The sequence below is a fragment of the Aquarana catesbeiana genome, linkage group LG10 (genome assembly GCF_042186555.1).
Source record: "Aquarana catesbeiana isolate 2022-GZ linkage group LG10, ASM4218655v1, whole genome shotgun sequence".
Classification (NCBI taxonomy): Eukaryota; Metazoa; Chordata; class Amphibia; order Anura; family Ranidae; genus Aquarana; species Aquarana catesbeiana.
Window position 1 is genome coordinate 168,478,872 of NC_133333.1, and position 24,002 is coordinate 168,502,873.

The 24,002-nt window shown below is 42.9% G+C and overlaps 1 protein-coding gene across 2 annotated transcripts in view; it reads right to left on the reverse strand.

The window, feature by feature from the left end:
* The window catches only part of SLC35E2B (solute carrier family 35 member E2B), a 96,523-nt gene that overhangs the window by 61,896 nt on the left and 10,625 nt on the right, over positions 1 to 24,002 (reverse strand). Inside the window, exon 2 of one of the 2 annotated variants that reach the window (XM_073602931.1) lies at positions 2,009 to 2,075. The exons of the other annotated variant lie outside the window; for it this stretch is intronic. The gene's annotated coding sequence lies outside the window, so the exon portion shown is untranslated. The remainder of the gene's footprint in view (positions 1 to 2,008; positions 2,076 to 24,002) is intronic. 2 annotated transcript variants of the gene reach the window in all.

A 24,002-nucleotide genomic window follows, 5' to 3' on the forward strand; every position in this document is an offset into this window, starting at 1 on the left:
ATTTACTTGTTATGAACTTTTTTTTTTTTTTTTTTACATTTTTTCAGTTACTTCCTGGTTTCTTGCCTTGGCAAATGATGTCATACATCCCAGGAGTCTTCAGGAGGAGAGGAGAGGAAGAGGGTTTTTCTCAGCTAAGCACGCTCTCCTGCATGCGTGCCTGAGCTAAGGACAGCTGGATTCATGGACGTAAATGCTACATGAATCATTTGCCCTTACTCAAGATGGCCAGAAATGCTAGGCGGTGGGGGGTTTCAAAGTGATTTCTCAACAAAATAAAGCATTGAAACATGGATGGACGGGGGATTATGCTTTGAATAGTAAAATAAAGTAAAATATCGTTTTTTGGTTTGTGGTGCTCAGATGCAGCAAAGATCCACTTTAACAGCTGTGTAGAAAAATAACCATATGCTGCAAAATATGTACTGCAGTCATACTGCAGAAAATGTTGATCCGTTCCGAATGCATAGATTCGCATTTCATCTGAAATAGCATTGTTTTTTTAAAAGGCCATTCACACCGAAAAAAAAAAAAAAAAATATTGTAGCTGTGACCAATCCCCTCACAAATTTGCATTAAATTTGCGCAAGAATCACACCTGACAGACAAAAATTGCACTGTGAATTCGCACCGTAATCGAATGAAAAAAGAATGGATGTAATTCGCACCACAGGAGTGTAAACCAAGCCTAAATTTAAAAAAATTTGGAAAGGTTTACCCCTACTTATGACTGCTTTTTTGCGGGCTTTTTATTCTTTGCTTTTTTTCCCTTTGGAAAACAGTGTTGCTTTACTGTGGAGCCTATGCCAGAGTTGTCACCTTAGGACATGAATGCAAGTTGAGTATGCCTGCACAAAGAATGCCAGCATGATCAGTTTGACTGAAACAATTGTCAGCCACTCTTCAGTGTGGTCGCAGCATCAGGCGCACCACCAATGTGAGCTGGGCAGGACACTGGGATACTGCAGGGGTATAGACTGGAAACAAAGTGCCAAAAGACACAGCGTTGTAAGCAATGTGGCGAACTAAAGTCACAAAATCAAGTTTAAGCTTGAAAAAAAAAAAAATAAATAAATACACAGGTGCACATTAAACTTATATATTTTATGCAATTCCTGTTTAATATATTTGTGTTGAGTTATATGTTAATGGTGAAAATAAATTACAATTTCTTAAAAAAAAAGAAAATTTAAAAAGTCCATACTTTGAAAGACATTTCATGAGAGCACAGAATAGAGTCTTAGGTTATGCACATGACCCACAGCTCTTTTGCTGCTGTTACATCTGTAAGAAAATCCTCTAAAACGTGGCAGTACAGTACTCAGCAATCACTGCCAAGTCTTAAATATATTCAGGGGATGTTGGCTTCAGGCAACTGAGCACGAGAGACCACAAAACTTTCATCCTTTCTACAAACCAGCAAGCCCACACATAGCCTTACATACCCTGGGCGTTCTTCTGTCAGCATCCAAAAGTTCTCATATTCCTTGAGAAAGGAAGACATTAGATCCACAACTGACTGCTACTTGTGAAAATGATTTTATGCACAGATGTTTTCCTGCCTGCTAAAAAACAATGTCTACAACAGATGCTACTAGAATGCACGACATATATTTTTACTCAAAATACTGGTATGACAAGTAAGCCCAACAAATTTCTGCAGCTGAAAAACTGGACTGTGATGTCAAATATTTGACTGCTTCTAGAATTATTTAGCCATTCGTTTTCCTTGTGCTGGTATGGGTTTCCGTCAGGCTCTCTACTCTTCTTTCTTTCTTACTCTTCTTTCAAAATTAGAAAACTTACAAGTAGGTTAAATTACTGACCAAACTGGTATGTCCGAGGGGCAGGTTACAAGCTCTGCTGAAAGCAAATACATACTCAAAGCTTTGTGCTATGTATAAGCAAAAAAAAAAAAAAAAAATTATATATTTGTTTCAGGATCATGAAGATTTGCTACAATATTTACCATCTGGACTGACATGGTAAACTAGTGCAGACTACTTACCGCAATATGCATGTTCATCATACTCACTTCCTGCTGTGTCTGTTATCTTCCCCGAGTCCCCCCTAACCTGTAAAGCACAATCCGGTTTGTCTTGAAATGTTATAGCATGTACAGATAACCAGTCCTATCTTCAATCTGTTTGCAGTCAAGTATCAGTGCTGGCCACTCCCGCATACAGTTCACTATACCTCCTATTATAGCACTCACTTATCTAAGGCTAAACAACATATGTCCTCTCTGGCTAAACACACTGCTTAATATGTAGCCATTGAAATAGAATTTATTACACTATCACAAAATCTACCAATTCATCTTATTTTTCTTTTTTTTTTTTTTTTGCAATTTGGCAATCATACAGTTTTTTTAATTAAAATGTATATTCATATACATACACACACACACACACACACACACACATACATATATCTAGATAGATCTTTTTAGCAGAGGCCATATAGAATAAAATGGCGAGTGTTGCAATTTTTTTAACAAAAAACAACCAAAAAACACTTTCGTGACGTGAAAGATGATGTTACACCAAGTAAATAGATACCTAACTTGTCACGCTTTAAAATTGCATCTGCCCGTGGAATTGTGGCAAACTACAGTGCTTAAAATTCTCCATAGGTGCCGCTTTAAACACCTTTACAAGTTACCAGTTTAGAGTTGCACAGGAGGTCCTGGAACTAGAATTATTGCTCACGCTCTAATGTTCTCAACAGTACCTAACGTGTGGTGCTATTTACATATGCATGCAGGAGTAACGTATGAGTTCGTATTTGCGCATAACTACGGTGGGAGGGGGCGCTTTGAATTTTTTTTTTTATTACTTATTTTATACAAATTTTTTTATTTTATTTTTTTATTTACTTTATTGCTATCACAAGGGGTAAACAACATCTCATGTGACAGCATGGGTCGTGACAGGTCCCCTTTATGGAGAGATCTGGGGTCTATTAGACCCCAAATCTTTTCTCTAGCCTCCCGTGCAGCCACACACCGATTGGCCTGATCGGCTGCATTCCTGGCTGGCAGGTAAGCAAAACAGGCGGAACCGTAAGTGACAAACTTCTCGTCGCTCCTGGTTTCCAGGGCTACAGAGTGAGAGAGACGAATGACGTTAGTTCCCCTCCCTCTGTTTAGTGCTGCAATCACCACCGGCCCCATTGCATTGCCACCTGGATCGCTTCTGCCAACTGAACAGATCCATACTGGGATGATGCCTGTAGGTGCAGGCATCATCCCAGTATAACTATGGAAACCCGAGGATGTCCATGGACCTCCTACAGGCAGTAAATAGTTAAAAGAGAAGTTCAGAATTAAAAAAAAAAACCCACAACGATTACACTCATCTTGGTGGATGCAGCAACGATCCAATGCTGCATCTGTCCCCTGCAGGCTTTGCAGTGAGAACCCAGCAATCAAACACCACTGATCACTCAGTTCTCCCCCTCCGCTTGGAGCAGAGATCTGGGATTGTTAGCGGCTCTCTGCTCTTCCCTGCAGCGCTGGGCTGGGCTCTGCTCTTCCCTGCAGCGCTGGGGGGGGGGGGGGGGGGGTGACAGGTGCTGGCTCTGGCTCTTGGCGGATCGCCTAGAGGCTGAGCCAGGTGCCGTTCCAGGGTTCTGGGTGGATCCCGACCATATGGTCAGAATCTTTTCCGAGCCTGGACCGACTGAGTGACATCAGCCGGCAGTGGACTTTAGCCCGCTTTCGGCTGAAAACGGGTCACAGGAGAGCAAAAACAAACTACACTCCTGTGATCCATAGAAGTACAGCCAAAAGAGCTTTTGCCATACTTCTTCCCTTTAAACTATCATTAAAGTGGATGTAAACCCAATTCATGAAATTTAAGCTGGGCATATCTATCTGTAGTGCTTACTTATCTCTCTTCAAAGCCCTAAGACCAGTGGCTTTCTCCTGCTCCGTTCTTCTGTTATAAACATGATAACTTCTGACAAGTTCTCTGTCAACTTGAGATAAAACCAGCCTGAATTTTGTGTGAGGGTATGTGCTATAAATAAATTAGCAGACAGCTGGTCAATTCACAGCACAGCTCTGCATTGTTTCTTCCTTTTTCTGCCTATGTGGAGGGGGTGTGTGCGCCTTTCCTCCAATCAGCTGTCTCCCAGTGTATGGCAAGAATCCACAGCCACAGGTGAATCAGGAAGATACAATTTTAAACAGGATGTGCACTTTATAAACAGTATATAAAGCTGAAGACTGCAGATATGCAAGTAAAACTTATGTAGGAGGATTTGTCTCATCTCTGTGTATCATCGGAGGTTGTTCACTTCACTGGGTATATGTGAGAGTCTACATCCACTTTAAAACATTTCAGTACACGCTGTATTACAATGCTGTTCAAACTCAGTCACTATGGGTTTCTTTTTCTGTGTTCTGCCAAAACATGGTTGATCCTGTTGTTCACTGTGTTTTCTTTATTATCGGTGCAAGCCACATGACTATAAAGTCACACCTGTCATACACAGGTATATACTGGGATACACAGGGATTAATAACCACGCACTCACTCTCTCCTCCTCCTCCAATTCCTCCATGCCCACTAAACAGCTAAACACTATGGGGGTGGGATATTACATATTGATTGATGGAGGTATCACCTCCCTGTAATTCTAAGCACATAAAAACAAAAAAACACAAGCTGGAGGGGTAAAATCAAGTTAATCTTGCAGTGGGGCTCCTCTAAAACTGCAAAGGTTAAAAATACTTGTTTTTTGTCTAGGGGGAACATAATAAAAGGAAATATACTTTATCCCTTGTTCCTGTAGCCTTCATCCTGCTTGAACAACCAATCCCCCCAAAGCCTCCTCTCTTCACTTCTTCATTGTCACAGACACTCAGACATTATTAGCCCTGCATTGTAAGTAAGGACAACAAAATTAACATGCAAATCAGAGCACAAAAGGGGTTCTGAGCTTCCCATATTTTACTAAAATATATTTTTTTCTGTGTTGCTGTTGGAGATTTTCCCTCATCTCCTGTTAGGTTGAAACTGTTGTCAGAAAGATATAAAAACAATGGGAAATCTCTCGAACGGTTCACCGGACAGAAACTCAAATTATAATGAGGTTTGAATATTTCCCCTCTCTAGCCAAAACTTAAAAATGTCCAGCCGATTCCTAACTAAGCTTCCACCCCTTCTAAACCCTATTCTATCTACCCTGTGAAATGTATACATATACCCATCTTGAGAGCGATCTGGTCCGCTCACATGATCTCCCCAGAATCTCTCTTTTACAGGGTTGATAGAATACGGTTTAAAGGGGGGGGTTGGGCAAATTTAAACTTGGTTAGGAATAGGCTGGACTTCCACTTTAAGAACAAAGTTTAGGATGAACATATACTTTAAAACCACTTCTGGACCAAGCCTATTTCTGACACTTGTTGCTTACAATTTAAAAGCAGTATTTTTTTCTAAAAAATTACTTAGAACCCCCAAACATTATATAGTTACATAGTTAGTCAGGTTGAAAAAAGACACAAGTCCATCTAGTTCAACCATAAAAATAAAAAATATCAAACAATCCCATATACACAATCCTATACCCACAGGTGATCCAGAGGAAGGCGAAAAACCCCAGAAAAGCATGATCCAATTTGCTACAGCAGGTGAAAAAATTCCTTCCTGACCCCTGAGAGGCAATTGGATTTTCCCTGGATCAACTTTACCTATAAATGTTAGTGCCCAGTTATATTGTGTGCATTTAGGAAAGAATCCAGGCCTTTCTTAAAGCAATCTACTGACCTGGCCAGAACCACCTCTGGAGGGAGTCTATTCCACATTTTCACAGCTCTTACTGTGAAGAAACCTTTCCGTATTTGGAGATGAAATCTCTTTTCCTCTAGGCGTAAAGAGTGCCCCCGTGTCCTCTGTATTGACCGTACAGTGAATAACTCAACACCAAGTTCACTATATGGACCACTTATGTATTTGTACATGTTGATCATATCCCCTTTAATCTCCTCTTCTCAAGAGAGAATAAATTCAGTTTCCTCATAGCTGAGCTCCTCCATACTTCTTATCAGTTTGGTTGCCCTTCTCTGCATTTTCTCCAGTTCCCTGATATCCTTTTTGAGAACTGGTGCCCAAAACTGAACTACATATTCCAGATGAGGCCTTACTAATGATTTGTACAGGGGCAAAATGATCTCTCTCTCTCTGGAGTCCATACCTCTCTTAATACATGAAAGGACTTTGCTCGCTTTGGAAACTGCAGCTTGGCATTGCATGTTATTATTGAGCTTATGATCTACCAAAACTCCCCGTTCCTTCACCATTGATTCCCCTAGTTGTACTCCCCCTCGTATGTATGATGCATGCATATTCTTAGTCCCCAAGTGCATAACTTTACATTTATCAAAATTAAACCTCATCTGCCACATAGTCGCCCAATTAGACAGTGCATTGAGGTCAGATGTTAAATTGGAGGCATCCTGTAAGGACGTTTTTCCACTGCATAGTTTGGTGTCATCTGCAAAGACAGAAATGTTACTTTTAATCCCAGACCCAATATCATTTATAAAAATATTAAAAAGTAAGGGTCCCAGCACTAAACCTTGGGGTTCACCACTGATAACCTTAGACCATTCAGAGTAAGAGTCATTAACCACTACTCTCTGAATTCTGTCTTTTAGCCAGTTTTCTATCCATTTACAAACTGATATTTCCAAGCCTGTAGACTTTACCTTACACATGAGCCGCGTGTGGGGAACTGTGTCAAACGCTTTTGCAAAATCCGGGTATACTACGTCTACAGCCACCCCTCTGTCCAAGGTTTTACTTACCTTTTCATAAAAAGAAATCAGATTTGTTTGACAAGTTCTGTCTTTCATGAACCCATGCTGTCTGTTGCTTAAAATATTTAATTTTTATTATTTTTTTTTTTTTTTTTTTTTTAGCAGAGACCCTAGAGAATAAAATCTCTACAGGTTACCAGTTTTGAGTTACAGAGAAGGTCTTGGGCTAGATTTATTGCTCTTACTGTAATGATAGTGGAAATACCTCACGTGTGGTTTGAGCACCATTTACATATCTGGGCGTGACTTGTGTATGCGTTCGCTTCTGCTCTTGAGCTCAGAGGGACAGGGCGCTTAAAAAAAAAAAAAATAATCATAATAACAATAATGTTTTCCCTTATTTAATTTCACTTTTATTTTTACATTGTCCCTTTTATTCCTATTACAAGGAACGTAAACATCCAATGTAATAGAAATAAGCAGGAAAAGGCTTCTTTAATATGAGATCTGTGGTCGAAAAGAATCTCACATTTGCACTTAAAGGCAATAAGAAAAAAAAAGAAAAAAGAAAAGAAAAAAAATGGGCCATTAAGGCCGCAGGGTGGAAGTGACGTTTGACGTCGCTCCGGTCCTCCAAGAGTCGAGTGATGGCCATCTTGCCCTCACTCGGCTTCCTACCCATCCATCCCAGGAATGGGATTGTTTACGCTGGCTCTGGTAAGTAGCGGAGACAGCTGAGAAGCTGCGGGGGGGGGGGGGGAACCTCTCCTGCCACCCATAAAAGTGATCTTGCAATGAATCCGCTGCTGAGACCACTCTTATGTTAAAGCAGAGCGTCTGCTGTTTAAAAATATACTGGGGTTATGGCAGCTGTCTACTGCCATAACCCCGGTATTTAACGTCAAAGTAATGACGTATATATACATAGTGGGTGGTCCGGAAGTGGTTAATGCGCTTTCAAACATCATTGTGAAATCTGCAGCTCTCATTAAAATAGCATCTGATGATCCGGTCATGGAGGTCCTGTTATAGGGTGACAACGCTCTGTCCCTGTCTCCCATGGAGCCTTCTAAAGCAGACTACAAGTGGCTGTTCCAATTTACATTACACAGGCATGGTCCACTGTTGTCATCAGGAAACCTGGCCTGTGAAATGGCATGCAGCCATTACTGGAGTGCATGTAAATATTAAAATAGCTACAAAGGGGCTGCAAGAGATCAGCAGCTTTACATTGCGAGAAAGGATGACAAAAAGGTAAAGAGCATTTAAAAAAAAATAAATAAATTGATTTGCGCTTTAAGAGCGCATACATTGCAGCTCACCTCAATGCAAGATAATGTATTACCGTGCATTATGTGCTGCATCCGAAAAAATGCTGCAGATCATTCTGATGCTTTAAAGTATAACTAAAGGCAAAACATTATTTTTAGTTTTGGATAGAGTGCAGAGGGATAACGTTTGTCAGTATTTATTGTTGTCTGTGCCCCAGTTAGGGAGATTCATCCTCTCCAACTGTCCTGTTTACAATTACCATTGAAAGCAAAAGTAAAAGAAAATCCCAAATTTTGGGTTGTTGCCAGAAAATTAAATAGGAGGGGAAATCTTACAATAGGGAGGTCCCCGAGGGAATCCCTTAAAGTGGTTGTAAAGTCAGTTATTCCAATTCCTGACAGACTCTCTGTAATAACAAGATGTACTACACAGTGTGTGTGTGTTTTTTTTAAAGTGTTCATAAACTCAGTAATATGAAAATAGTTTATCTGCCCCCCGACAATGCCCACAGTTTATAAATCATCTTTTACATTAAAATATTGCCACTATATACCTTTTTTGCTGATCTGTATACCACAGTCAGTGATGAACTGCACAGTTTCTCCAGTGCTGAGAGTTCAGGTAGGAGGAGATTTCCACTTCAGACTGTATACACATGTGTGATGCCAATATCATGTGACCTGGCTAGCTCTGAGAACAAGTAATTATTCACTCCAGCATAAAAGACACAACTGAGCATGTGCAAGTTGGCTACTCTGCCTGTGTTTGCTGGCTTCCCCCAGATAGACAGTGCAGGAGGGAAGGATCTGTGCATACAATATAAAATAGCCTTTTCACACAATGCAGAGGATTAACCCCTTAAGTTTCACAGTGAGTATAACAAGCATGCTATGCTGCATATACAGACAGATTTTACTGTTGTGGGTTTAGTAACACTTTCAATTCTGCAGCTAAATACCTGTTTTGCAAATTTCCGCTCTCCTTCCCCAATCTAAGGACTACAGTGGGAGGGGCTAAGGTTTCCCCTCCGACGTCATCCCGGTGGTCACACGACCGCACATCGGCGATGTGAAAAAAGGTATTTAGCTGCAGAATTAAAAAAAAAAAAAAAAAAAAAAAAGAAAAACACCACACTGTGTAGTACATTTTGTTATTACAAAAGGGACTGGCAAAAATTGGAAACCACTAGTTTTACTGCCAGACAAAAAAGCGACAGGGGGGGGGGGGGGGGAAGAGATGGCTCACACACAGACTTCGAGCTGACAGTCAGGGAGGGAGGGGGGAGAGGGGGAGCAGCGGGATGACGGTGGCACATAAACTGATCACGGTATCATGGATCAGCAGCCATGATTACCGAGGTCAGCATACTGAGGAACAAAGGAACAGGCAGGATCAAACAGGTATATTACAACGTAGAAAGGGGCAAATGGCACCGCACAAACCCTATGCGGTTTAACATGTTTTAAAAGGAACAGGATCTTTTTTTTTTTTTTCCAGGGTTTACAACCTCTTTAGATTTCCTCTCACTTACGGTTTGCCTATGGGACCAGAAGTGAAGGGAAATCTCTGCAATGGGACACAGATGGGAAAAAAAAAATCTGACAAAAAGGTTATAACCCTCGCTTACTCTATCCAAAAAAATAAATAAATAAATAAACACATAAGGATTTGCCTATAATTCTACCTTAAAGTGTTCTACTTACCTGTTGTGCAGCCGTTCTGGTCCACTTTCCAGTGGCACCCTCTGTGTGCAGGGGAAAGACAACAATGGCTGGGAAATGTCTGGTAAGGGATGTCGCCCATAGAGTTACTATGGGGCTACCGTTGTCACCGCCTCTCCTACACAGTGAAGCCGCCGCTGACAGCTCAGCCTGGGACTGGAGCGGCTGCAGAATAGGCAAGTATAGGGATTTTTTTTTCTTCACAGGGCTAGATAGATTAGGCTTATAATGTTAGACTAGGTTCAGGGTTAGGTTTTGCCTTTACTTCCACTTTAAGATAGCCCATTCACACAATGCTCCAAAAACGACAAAGTGTAAAGGGATCCTCTAGGACAGTGGTTCTCAACCTTTCTAATGCCGTGACCCCTTGATAAAATTTCCCAAGTTGTGGGGACCCCTAGCAGTAAAATTATTTTCATAGCGTGGGTTGTCAGCACCCAAGGCAAGACAAGTAATTTGCGCCCCTGACCAATGGAATTTAGTGCTCCCCAAGTCCCTTCCACTCACAGCAGTGACACCTATGCCGAAATCAGGAGATAGGGTCTCCTCCAGCCCCTCCCACTTCACATTCCTCACCTGTCAGCTGACCTCTAGTCTCTGCCCCCCACCCATGCCGTGAACTGAATGGGTGGCTGCAAAGAGGCTGATTGGGTGGCCGCGGGCTCCAGGAACAGCCCAGCTGGGCAGCCACAGGCTCCAGAGACAGCCCTGCTGGGCAGCAGTGAAAAGACTGGGAGAGTGGCGTGGGCTTCAGAAACAGCCCAGGATTTGGTGACCCCTGGCAAATCGTCATTTGACCCCCGAGGGGGTCCCGACCCCCAGGTTGAGAACCACTGCTCTAGGATTTACTGCTGCTTTAACTTTAAGGCCTCATTCACAAGATCCTGTGTAAAAAGGTTTCTGCACACTATATGCATGTAATGTTTGTGCGAATGCTGATATTCCTACAGCATAAATGACTAATGCGTAATGATTTCTCATAAAATGAAGTGACTTTCAAGGGCACAGGCAGCAAGATACAGTACTCTTCTTTTACAAGTATGGAGTCGTTTAGCATAGCAAAAGGGTCGCTCATAGAGTCCATATGTCTACTTTACTACATGGCTATGTCACCTTAGGCTACTAATCCCCTCTATAAAGGCACAGAAGACATACATGGATAACAAGATCATATGCACTAACCCTACAAAATGTTTTGAGAAGTAAAACAATTCCTGTAATTGCTTACAAAGGGCATGTAGCCATTTGGCTGGAATCGGCTTATTACATATAATTGTACTAAGGCAATTATCGGTTCACGCAAAACAGCTTTTGTGTTAGATCAACCATGAGTAAAAACACCAAAATTAAATAATTGAGCACAGAAACGGAATAAGCAACGGAACTGCCAGCTGGCCGTGGCTTTATATACACAATAAAACAGAATGAGTGTTTTTACAGTCCTCTTTAATTGGGGTCATCATACAAATCAGAACTTCTCCATCTCTTATGCTGGCCATACACTATACAGAAAATCGGCCGAACCCATTTTCGAAAAACGAACGTTCGACCGTGACCGCAAACGATCGTGCCATCATATAATGACCGATAAATTGTTCAGTGGACATGAATAAATAATTTTTTGTTCGTTATTTTTACATATACCTAGTGCAGACAGTTCGGACGGGAAACACATTAACCTTTCAATTTATCGTACGTTCGGCAGAAATTTTCCAAACTTCCCGTTCGTTTTTTTCCCACAAAAACGTCACAAACGATTATCGATTTGTGCCCATTAACTTGCCGAAAAACGAACGAAGTGTCTATACGAACGATTTTTCGGCCGATTTTTTGTATAGTGTATGGCCAGCATTAGAACTGGTTTTTCAATCCATGCGTGTGGTTAGGAACAAATGAACCATGACGACATAACAATCATTCTTTCAGGAATGCTTACGACAGAGGAGAGCTAGCAAAAAGCCATACGGCCTGCCCACCCAGTTCCTGGTTATGAAGCCTTTGTGCACATAGGGAAAGGATGGGTTACAACACCTGGAGGGTTTTTATTGCTAGCTATTGGAAATTTCACAGAATCCTGTGCAATACAAAAATAATAATATTAGTGTAAGGATGCACCAATGCCACCCCGGTCCCATCGATGATAGCAAATCACGACCACTAGAGGTGCTTACAGGGCTGGAGGAGATGTATAGGCGGTCCACCCCCAATCTGACATCACTTCTGCCCTATACCCACAAGGCTCCCGGAACTTCTCCTTCAGCGGCTGTGATTTTATATCATAGGCGGGACTGGGACACTATGCAGATTTTATATTTGACCAGATATGTAGATATGCGAGTTATAACATTTTTATTAAACTGCCCACTAGATGGTGCTTCCCTTTCTATACACACACATACATTGGAGCGCTGGGGGAATCGCATGCTATTTGGACAGGAATTGCACCTCTTTCCTGTTCAAATCGCAGTGCGATTTACCCCTTTTATCAAATATTGGCACAAATTGCACCGCAAAGTATCTGTACTCGGTATCTGCCAGTACTTGACCAAAAGTATAGGTACTCGTACTGGCCGATAAAAAAAAACTGTATTGGTGCAACCCTAGTGTGGTGTTTTATATGTGATTTAGGCTTGTTACCACCGAACTCTATAGGATGTGCATTTCAATGAAAACGCATCAAAAGATACAGCATGTAGGACTTTTTTTTTTTTTCAAACACACTGCACCTAAAATGCACATAAAGCGCTCAGGTGTGGATGGGTTCTAATTGGAAAGCATCAATGATACTTACTACTGGGCAAATTATTTGAAGAATTATAAGTGCAATATGCCAAATGGCAAAAAACATACATTGTGCTTTAATCAATATAATAAAAAGCTAAAAAAATAAAACACTGAAAACAAACACGATGATCCCGCAAACTTCTTCCTCCACCTAACACCTTTGTCAGCAGAAAGGTATAAATGTTTAGGCCTCATGCACACGGGATGTTAAAATAACGTTATAAAAACGCCAGTATCTTTGCAGTGATTTTTTTCAGCTTTTTTCAATGTTTTTGCAATAGCGTTTTTTAGCGTTTTTGAGCGTTTTTCTTTTTTCAAATTTTTTTTTTTTTCAATGGATCAAAAACGTTAAAAAATGTTGGTGAATGACGTTTTTGAGCGTTAGAGCGTTTTTACAGCTGAAAAACGTCTCTCAGAACCCACTGGTCCTGGGTTTTTTTTACAGCTTAAAAACACCTATGCCATTTGCAGCTCAAAAACGCCTAGATGGGCATGAAGTCATAGACTAACATAGACAGGCCTTTTTAAGCTGCAAAAAACGCTCAAAAAAGCGGCTGTAAAAACGTCCGTGTGCATGAGGCTTTATGCTTTAAACTGGCCATAGATGGCTCGAATCTTGGCTGGTTCAGCAGGGACCGGCCGAGATTTGATCCAACTATGTCCAGGCTGATTGTACCAAAGTCGATCCATTGATCAACTTGGTTACAACCAGCATGCTGGATTTTTAGAATGTTATTATGAATGTTATTTAGATGTTATTTAGAATGTTATTGCTGCCAGTGGCTATAGCCACTGGCAGTAATCACTGTGTTCTCCCGGCAGGGACAGCCTCCCATGCCACCCCTCACCTCCCCGGGAGAACACAATGGCTCCATGGGAAGGAGCTCCATGGAAATCAAGCGAACCATGGGTTGCGGGAAAGAACATTGCATAATCTATGGCCTGCCTAAGTCTTGCATTCCCCTACACTGGAGACAGACACCCCCACCCACCCCCTCTCAACAGAGTCTGGTTTTCCAAAGTCAATGAGATTACCACTATGGAAGGTGTCTTGGCCTCCTCGAATCACAGAGATGATCAATTTCGAAAGACATTTTACTGGCTCGACTTCAATAGTTCACCTAAATATCGATTTTTGATAGTGAGCCCTTGAGCATTTACTCCTTCTTAATGCCCTACAATAACCCCCCCCCCCCCCTTTCCCACCAACTCTCAATCCTCTCGAGCAACATTGCCCTCCCCTCCCCCCCCCCTTTTTTTGTCCTCTCAGTGGCTTATTTCTTCATGGTCCTTTCCTACAGGAGGTTTTGCGTGTTTTGACAGAACCCTTCTGCCTTTTCTTACTTTATATCATGATTTACAGGTAAAAAGTATTATTTGAGTCCTGCAAGACATGCTTATGTAGTGAAAATTGAAGTAGCTATCTGTAATCTAGAGAAATCACCTTTTCTTGTTAACTGTACAGACAGAGACTTACAGTGGGACAGGTCTATGTAAAATGATATGGATCATACCCCCAACTCTTATTCTTTTGAATTATGCTCTTAAATCTACTGTGGTAACTCATTTTTTTGGCTCTGTATCATGATGTGCCTTTATTTGTAGATCATTTTCTTCTGTATTGTTATTTTTTGAAGAAAAAAAAAATAAACACCACGCTTATTTTTTTTTTTTTTTTTTTTTTACATTTTAGGATATTGAATAAAAGTACACAATTCTGTAATGTATTTTTTAGAGAATTGCAACTTTTAAAACTCTTTAGATAATTTGCCCAGTAATAACCTTTTTTTATTGCTCTCCATTACCCCATCTCTATCTGTGGCGGTGACCACTGTCACCAGGACAAAAAGTGATGGCAAACCCAAAACTTTTCCACTATCATTGGGACAGGAGGTGAGACAAAATTTTCCAATGGGGATACCTGTCTTGGTAACATTTTTAAAGGGATTTCCTGTTACTTAAATGCTTTCTCTAACCTTCCATTGTGTCTCCTGTTAGGCAGAGTGATGATGCTTTGTATCTGTTCTACTCCATTGCTGGTGAAAACTGTGGAAGGTAGGTCACTGTCAAGATAACGAACATCCAGTCAGAGAGGGAGCGACATATGTAAGCAGGTTGAGTGTTTCACCTCCCTGCGGTGTCCTTCATAGCAGATCACGCACTGGATTACAAGAGTGACATCGGTCTAATTGCCCAGTCCTTTCAACTAAATTACAAAACACAGGTGCAGCCATATGTAAACCATATCACATCCCATAGATCAGGTATCCGAGAAAATCATAGGAGATTAAGCCTGAAGAGAGCACAAAAATATTGTCCAAAGGAGATGTTTGACATTAGCTCTGTCAAAGCCAATAGCAGAAGCCAAAACAAACAGAACTTGGCAGTCTTCTTATGTACCATAAAACCTGCTCTACTGTTCCATCTGAATGGTTCACAATAGGCAAACAGAAAATTAGTTGGCTCATTTCATACACACTGTTTTGTCTCACCTCTCTGGCCACAATGTCTTCTCTCCAAGGACTCTTATTGTCCAAGTCGTTTTTCTCCTCGCTGTTCAATAATCTGTTCTCCTATAGGTATAGGATCATATAGTACAGGATACATCACCAAGTTTATAAAGAAATGCTTCCGTGACTTTTTGTTCTTCCATACCCAACCAAGTCATCAGCATTTGTATTCCTACATGTCCAACTGTTCTGTCAGAGCCCATTCACACCTGAGCGTTTTGTAGCTTGAAGCCTCAAGCTACAAAACGCTTGAGGGGAAAAAAAATCCATTATTCTCTATGGAGATGGTTCACATCTCCACTCCAAGTCGCCTGAAGCTCAAACAAGTTCTGGACCCTTTTTTGTCGCGCGAATGGGGCAGATTTGGGCGTTTTTGGAGCAGGAAGCAGATGACAAAATCTAACAACATAGCAACAAATGATGAAACAGATGATCATTTTTCCTATTGGCTAGTAAAAAAAAATGCCAAAGCTCAAAAACGCCGGACAATGCTGCATGGAAACGGGCAAATATGCCCGGAAAAACGCGCGACAAAACGCCGGAAGAACCGCTCAAAAACGCTACTCCCAGGTGTGAATGCAGCCTCAAACAGCAGCATCCTTGCCCATTCGTCTGGGCCATTCAATGCAGCATCACCACCCTTCACCTACATGGTCTAATCCTAGAACTCCCTGAAGTATAAACCAGCAGCAATGGTCCATGTATAGCCTGCTCCCTTCTACTTGCTCTTTATATTCCTGCTCACACAACACTGCTCCCCTCCTCTGCCCACTAAAATGGTATGCTTCCCAGTCATTGTTGTTTTAGGCCAGTTGCACATAGACGTAATAATTTACTGATGCTTATACTCAGGATCTTGTTGGCAGAAATATCCTGAGTAAAATGTTCCGTAAACACGTGTATGCATAAAAATTCTTCATTGCCAGTTTATACAATATAGATGCATAAAGACATGTATGCTCAAAAAATGACTGCACTCAAACAAAGTATTCTATTTTTGTTTCACGGCTCTGTACTCATCACTGTATTACTGATCTTTAGGCCCCTTTCACACTTATACGACTTGTCCCACGATTTTGTACTGCAAAATCGTATGACAAGTCATTCTCCATGATTTTCAATGACTACCATTCATATTGGCACGACTTTAAGTCGTGCCGACTTGAAAGTAGTCCCTGCACTACTTTGGTCCAACTTCTATGCGAGTTGTACTCCATAGACCTCAATGTTAAACCCTGAAGTAGCATGCAAGTCGTGCCTGAATAATATAGACACGACCTCAGTACGACTTTGTAAGCACAAGCCTGGCCTCGCTATTCGGGAAAGGAAAACTTTTCTTTCCTTTCCCGATGAGCGACAGGCAGTGCTGACAGCTGTCTGGTATTAATCCAGAGGGGGAACGCCGAGCCAAGTTTTAAATGAAAAAACCGGCGTGGGTTCCCCCCCCCGGGCATACCAGGCCCTTAGGTCTGGTATGGATTGTAAGGGGAACCCCCTACGCCGAAAAATCGGCGTGGGGGTCCCCCCAAAATCCATACCAGACCCTTATCCGAGCACGCAGCCCGGCCGGTCAGGAATGGGGGTGGGGACGAGCTAGCGGCCCCACCCCCTCCTGGACCGTACCAGGCCGCATGCCCTCAACATGGGGGGTGGGTGCTTTGGGGCATGGGGGGCGCAGTGCGGCCCCCCCACCCCAAAGCACCTTGTCCCCATGTTGATGAGGACAAGGGCCTCTTCCCGACAACCCTGGCCGTTGGTTGTCGGGGTCTGCGGGCGGGGGGCTTATCGAAATCTGGGAGCCCCCTTTAATAAGGGGGCCCCCAGATCCCGGCCCCCCACCCTATGTGAATGAGTATGGGGTACATGGTACCCCTACCCATTCACCTAGGGAAAAAAGCGTCAATAAAAAACACAGTACACAGGTTTTTAAAATAATTTATTAGGCAGCTCCGGGATCTTCTTCCGACTTCGGGGGTCCGCTTCCGACTTCGGGGGTCTCTCCGCCGTCTCCTCCCGGTGTCCGCATCTTCTGCCGGCTCCTCCGCTATCTTCTGCAGCTCAATTGCTAGCGGTGGTCCGGACTTCTGCCTTCTTCTTTTCTTCCAGAGATGTTGACACGACGCTCTCTCCAGCCAGAATGGTCTCTGTGCGCTCCGCAAGGGACTTATATAGGCGGTGGCCCTGCCCCCTTATGAGGTCACTGTCCCGGGGCATGCTGGGACTGTGCCGTCATAAGGGGGCGTGGTCATCACCCGGTGACCACGCCTCCTAAAACGTCACAGACCCAGCATGCCCAGGGACTGTGACGGCATAAGGGGGCGGGGTCACCGCCTATATAAGTCCCTTGCGGAGCGCACAGAGACCATTCTGGCTGGAGAGAGCGTCGTGTCAACATCTCTGGAAGAAAAGAAGAAGGCAGAAGTCCGGACCACCGCTAGCAATTGAGCTGCAGAAGATAGCGGAGGAGCCGGCAGAAGATGCGGACACCGGGAGGAGACGGCGGAGAGACCCCCGAAGTCGGAAGCGGACCCCCGAAGTCGGAAGAAGATCCCGGAGCTGCCTAATAAATTATTTTAAAAACCTGTGTACTGTGTTTTTTATTGACGCTTTTTTCCCTAGGTGAATGGGTAGGGGTACCATGTACCCCATACTCATTCACATAGGGTGGGGGGCCGGGATCTGGGGGCCCCCTTATTAAAGGGGGCTCCCAGATTCCGATAAGCCCCCCGCCCGCAGACCCCGACAACCAACGGCCAGGGTTGTCGGGAAGAGGCCCTTGTCCTCATCAACATGGGGACAAGGTGCTTTGGGGTGGGGGGGCCGCACTGCGCCCCCCCATGCCCCAAAGCACCCACCCCCCATGTTGAGGGCATGCGGCCTGGTACGGTCCAGGAGGGGGTGGGGCCGCTAGCTCGTCCCCACCCCCATTCCTAACCGGCCGGGCTGCGTGCTCGGATAAGGGTCTGGTATGGATTTTGGGGGGACCCCCACGCCGATTTTTCGGCGTAGAGGGTTCCCCTTACAATTCATACCAGACCTAAGGGCCTGGTATGCTCGGGGGGGGGGGGACCCACGCCGTTTTTTTCATTTAAAACTTGGCATGGAGTTCCCCCTTATGATTCATACCAATTACTGCATGTTTTCACTTGTTAATGCCAAAAACGTGGCAAAGTAGTACTGCTCCCAAATCGCGGTAAAATCGCGGCAAATCGCGGTAAATCGCGGCAAAATCGCGGCCGCGAAATCGCGGTAAAAATCGTGCGACTTTGAAGTCGTATAAGTGTGAAAGGGGCCTTACACAGCTTACAGACAATGCATCTATATTCGGAACAGTAAAAACATGCTGTTTTTTTTACTCCTGTGTGCAGGAGACCTAATGTTGCAGAGCTTACTAAAACTTTACTATATACACTCACCGGCCACTTTATTAGGTACACCTGTTCAATTGCTTGGTAACACAAATTGCTAATCAGCCAATCACATGGCAACAACTCAATGCATTTAGGCATCTAGACGTGGTGAAGATGACCTGCTAAGGTTCAAACCGAGCATCAGAATGGGGAAGAAAGGGGCTTTAAGTGACTTTAAACGTGGCATGGTTGTTGGTGCCAGACGAAATGGTCTGAGTATTTCAAAAACTGCTGATCTACTGGGATTTTCACGCACAACCATCTCTAGGGTTTACAGAGAATGGACCAAAAAAAGAGAAAATATTTAGTGAATGGCTGCTGTATGGTAGAGCTGCACGATTAATCGTCAAGAATCGTTATCGCGAATTTTTCCCATTGCAATCTTGAAAAAAGTGTTTTACGATTCTTGAATTCTCTCTGCTCTTCTAAAGCTACAGCATGAAAAGAAAAAAAAAGGAAGAGAAAATCCGGGCAGTCTGCCAAGAATCACAACATTCTTTAGCAGTGAAACTTAAGTCTAAACATTGTAACAATTTGTCAATGAAATAGACTGTGTGCAAGTGAAGAAACTTTAACCACTTAAACACTAAACCTTTTTCTGTTTTTCATTTGTTGGTTTCAAGTTAAAATCTTTTTTTTTTTGCTAGAAAATTACTTAGAACCCCCAAACATTATATATATTTTTTCGTAGAGACCCAAGAGAATAAAATGGTGGTTGTTGCAATATTTTATGTCACACTGTATTTGCGCAGCAGTCTTTCAAATGCTTTTTTTTTTTTGAAAAAATTACTTGAATTTAACAAAAAAAAAAAAACCGAACCAGTAAAGTTGGCCCAATTTTTTTTGTATAATGTCAAAGATTTTACGTCGTGAGAATCCTGAGAGAATCGTGATCTTTTTATTCTAAGCAAAAAAATTGTGATTCTCATTTTGGCCAGAATCGTGCAGCTCTACTGTATGGACAAAACTTGTTGATGTCAGAGGAGAAAGCACAGACTGGTTTGAGATGATAGAAAGTCAACAGTAACTCAAATAATCAATCGTTACAACCAAGGTATGCAGAATACCATCTCTGAATGCACAACACATCAAACCTTGAAGCAAATGTGCTACAACAGCAGAACACCACACTGGGTGCCACTCCTGTCAGTTAAGAACAGGAAACTTAGGCTGCCAATCGCACAGGAGCACCAAAATTGGACAATAGAAGATTGGAAAAACATTTCCTGATCTGATGAGTCTGGATTTCAGATGGTAGGGTCAGAATTTGGCATAAACAACATGAAAAAGCAAGGATCCATCCTGCCTTGTATCAATGGTTCAGGCTGGTGGTGGTGTAATGGTGTGGGGGATATTTTCTTGGCACACTTTGGGCCCTTATTTCCACAATTGAGCATCATTTAAATGCCAGGGCCTACCTGAGTATTGTTGCTGACCATGACCATCCCCTCTATGACTACAGTGTACCCATCTTCTGATGGCTTCCTCCAGCAGGATAATGCACCATGTCACAAAGTTCAAATCATCTCAAACTGATTTATTGAACATAACAGTTCACTGTACTCCAATTGCCTCCACAGTCACCAGATCTCAATCCAACAGAGCACCTTTGGGATGTGGTGGAACTGGATATTCGCATCATGGATGTGCAGCCGACAAATCTGCAGCAACTGCATGATGCCATCATGTCAATATGGACCAAAATCTCTGAGGAATGTTTCCAACACCTTGTTGAATATATGCCATGAAGAAGAATTAGGGCAGTTCTGAAGCCATGGGGGGGGGGTCTAACCCGGTACAGTACTAGCAAGGTGTACCTAATCAAGTGGCTGGTGAGTGTATATCCTGGGTTGCCCACTCTTGGCCTGGAGGACAGACAATGAATAAATACAACATTTATTAATGAAGTGGTACATACACACTAAAAGAAAAAACAGGCATGTTAGAAATTAAAGAGCAGCTCTAGCCTCAGTACTCACTCTTCAGCATTACACCCCGCAGAAACTCTAGCTAGTGTCACTTAACCAACTTCCTGTGAGCCCAGGCTGTCATGGACACACCCCATTGAGAAGTACATTAGTCTAGACTCACACAGTATAATACTTCAAGCGGCACCAATGATGATGCAATGTCAGTGTTGCTCTGCGCAGTACTGAAGACGGTCCACTGTTGCCACAGGGAGAAGAAAAAACAAGGCCCAAAGACGTCACAAGACTTACTAGAAAACTGCTTGATTTAGGGCTCATTTACACCAATGATATGCACCATATAACACATTCATCCTAGTGTGTACTATAAAAAGGGCAAAGCAGTGCACTGTTACACTGCATCACACTTATTTTTTTAATTATTGAAATCTGGTGAGGTCCAACGCGCAAAAGTGCAGACATGCTCTCCTCCCTTTCGAACGTTATGTCTTTCATTATATTCAAATTTTTTTTTAAATTCCCCCTCGGGTTTATCTACCACGATCGAGCATGTGAGATAAGGACCCCCATGTCCCAGGTCCTATCCCCCCTTTTGATGCTTTCTAAGCTTTGCCCAAATAACCCCTTTTATGTTAGCAAGTGGGAGACTGAGCTATGTGTCACTATAGAACCCAAAAATGGACCAAAATATGGTTGGCCACAAAATCATGCTCAATGAATGTTGATGCGTTAGAAGTCTCCCTCTCACGCTGGTATCCTGCTCCTGGCTGAATCTCTAAATTTGTTTCTTTGGGGTTGCAAAAAAATAATCAGGAACCCATGTGCATGTTAGGTGGATATGTCCAATAGTCAACAAATCCTGGACTGATATTTTTGAACTCCTCTCTAAAGTGCTTAACAGGACTATCACCTTGGATCAGGGGTCTCAAACTGGCAGCCCTCCAGTTGTTACGAAACTACAAGTCCCATTATACCACTGACTGTGGGAGTCATTCTTGTAACTGTCAGCCTTGCAATGCCTCATGGGACTTGTAGTTCTGCAACAGCATGAGGGCTACCAGTCTGAGACCCCTGCCTTAGACCCTACAATAGCTATCCCTAAGCTTGCTCCCTCAAGACATCACCCCAGCGTAATTCAAACTTCTTCCACAAATTACAACTGCAGCAAAGCAAACAGTAGCTGCTGCTTGGGAAAGCCCACATTCTAGTTTCACCGAAGCTAAAAACCGGGTCACCCCGTGCTATGATCCATGGCAAAATTGAAGCTACATTGCAAGATAGCCCCCCTAAGTAAACTAAAATATGGCAGCCTTGGGTAGATAATTTCCCTCCAGCAGGATTAGATCCTACACTCCTTAAACTCTATAGTACAATCTATGACTTGCTGTGTCCTGAGCTGCTGTTATTTTTATGCCAGATCCCCTGGGAATCCCCCTACTCCTTCTCATCCCCGCTTAACCCTACCTTCGACCCTTACCCCCAATCTATAATAATTTCTTGAACTGGATGCAAATGCATGAATACACTGTTCGGTGAATGTAGGAGATCAGCAGCAAGGACATGCAAAAAATTTTTTGCCCAGAGTTCTCCTTTAAAAGATTTACAGGCCTACTGTTCGTAATTATGGAATGTTATACTATCTACAGCCACTCTGTTCTTGCTATCTGTATGTTTTTTCCTACTCAACAATGTGCATCCTATACTACATTGTATTTGGTTCTAAAAGTTGGAATACAATTTTGAAGAAAAAAGTGGACATGCTGCATTTTTATGAACAAACACTGTTTAAGGACAATTTTTTTTAACTGGAAATACGTTTTTAAACTTGTGACCAGAGATTTAGTGCTTTATAGGCAAGTCATTCAGCGTCATACAATAACAGGAAACATTTTAGAGCCTTTATTTTCTACATTTCACAGGGGCTTGGTTACATTTCCACATTCCCCATGGACATTACACCCTGCTCTTGAATGGGAACCTATTAGCCAATATGCAAGAAAGTGGCCATCCTGCAGCAATAAAAAGGGAGAGCAATAAAAAAAATTGTCATAAGGTAAAGGCAGTCACATGACGTTCAGTTCAGTACAGCAGATCAAACACGGGACACACTTCATAAACTGCAAATGTAAACAGAAAGAGCATGGTGATCTGATGCGGAGCAATAAATGATTGACCATACAAAAGTAAAATGTATGCTGAAGCGTACCACAGCCAGGTCAAAGATGCAGAACCAGTAACTGACCTGGGCCCACGTGAACTGCTCCAAATGTTGTTCTTGCACTTGCAAACATATAAATTGCTTTGTCTCGCTTATTATAATAAAAGGTGCTATACTGGGTCAATGCACTTTTTTTATAACCATAAAAAAAAATTGTAATTTAAAGAGACAAAAAAAAAAATACAATCTACCAGGTTAGTGCTGCCAGTTTCATCACTGGCCTAATTCTGGGGAACCAGCCTCCCTGCTGTGTCACCAACACCTCGGCTTCCTGAAAGTCCCTGTCCCAGAGACTGTGATTATGTAGGTTAAGGAAACCCATGTTCTCAACTCCTCCCATCTAAAAAAGAGGGGAAGCATATATTTTAGGATGCACTCCTAATCTAATTATGCACACCACTGATCAGAATACCGTATTTATCAGCGTATAACACGCGTATAAAATCAGGGGAAAATCGTGGGTGCATGTTATACGCCGATCCCCACTGTCTGTGTGCCAAAAAAGAGCGAGCACCGCCGAAAAAGACCGAACGCCGCCGAAAAAGATCGAGCCAAGTGCTCGGCTCTACTCGCAGTCACGCTGTCCCACCTCCCTGCTGTCTCTGAGAGGATGAGGAGTGAGTGCTGCCAAAAAAGACTGAGCCGAGTGCTCAGCTCCGCTCGCAGTCCCGCCCAGCTCCTTTTCGGCAGCACTCGCTCCTCATCCTCTGAGACAGCAGGGAGGCGGGGCGGCATGACGAGCCGAGTATACAGGCTCCATCTTGGAGGCAAATTTAAGCAATTAAATACTGCAAACGGCACTGGGCAAGGCTGCATATGACAATGGACAACTGCAAACGGCACACAGCACTGGGCAAGGCTGCATATGACAATGGGCAACTGCAAACGGCACACAGCACTGGGCAAGGCTGCATATGACAATGGGCAACTGCAAACGGCACACAGCACTGGGCAAGGCTGCATATGACAATGGGCAACTGCAAACGGCACACAGCACTGGGCAAGGCTGCATATGACAATGGGCAACTGCAAACGGCACACAGCACTGGGCAAGGCTGCACTGGGCAAGGCCGCATATGCCAATGGGCAAGGCTGCAAATGGACACTGATCATTCTGCAATGATGGACAAGGCTGCACTGATGGGCTTTTAAATGTAATTTTTTTTCCTTAAAATGCCCTCCTAAACTTGGGGTGCGTGTTATACGCCGATAAATACGGTAATTTAAAAGATACAGTGGGTATAGAAAAGAACCACCCCACTTTAAATAAATAACCACATTTTGTTGCTTTGCAGCCTGAAATGAATAAAGCCGCTGTTTGTTTTATCCAGCTGTATTTACTCAGTACAACTTATAGCTGCACGATTCTGGCTAAAATGAGAATCACGAT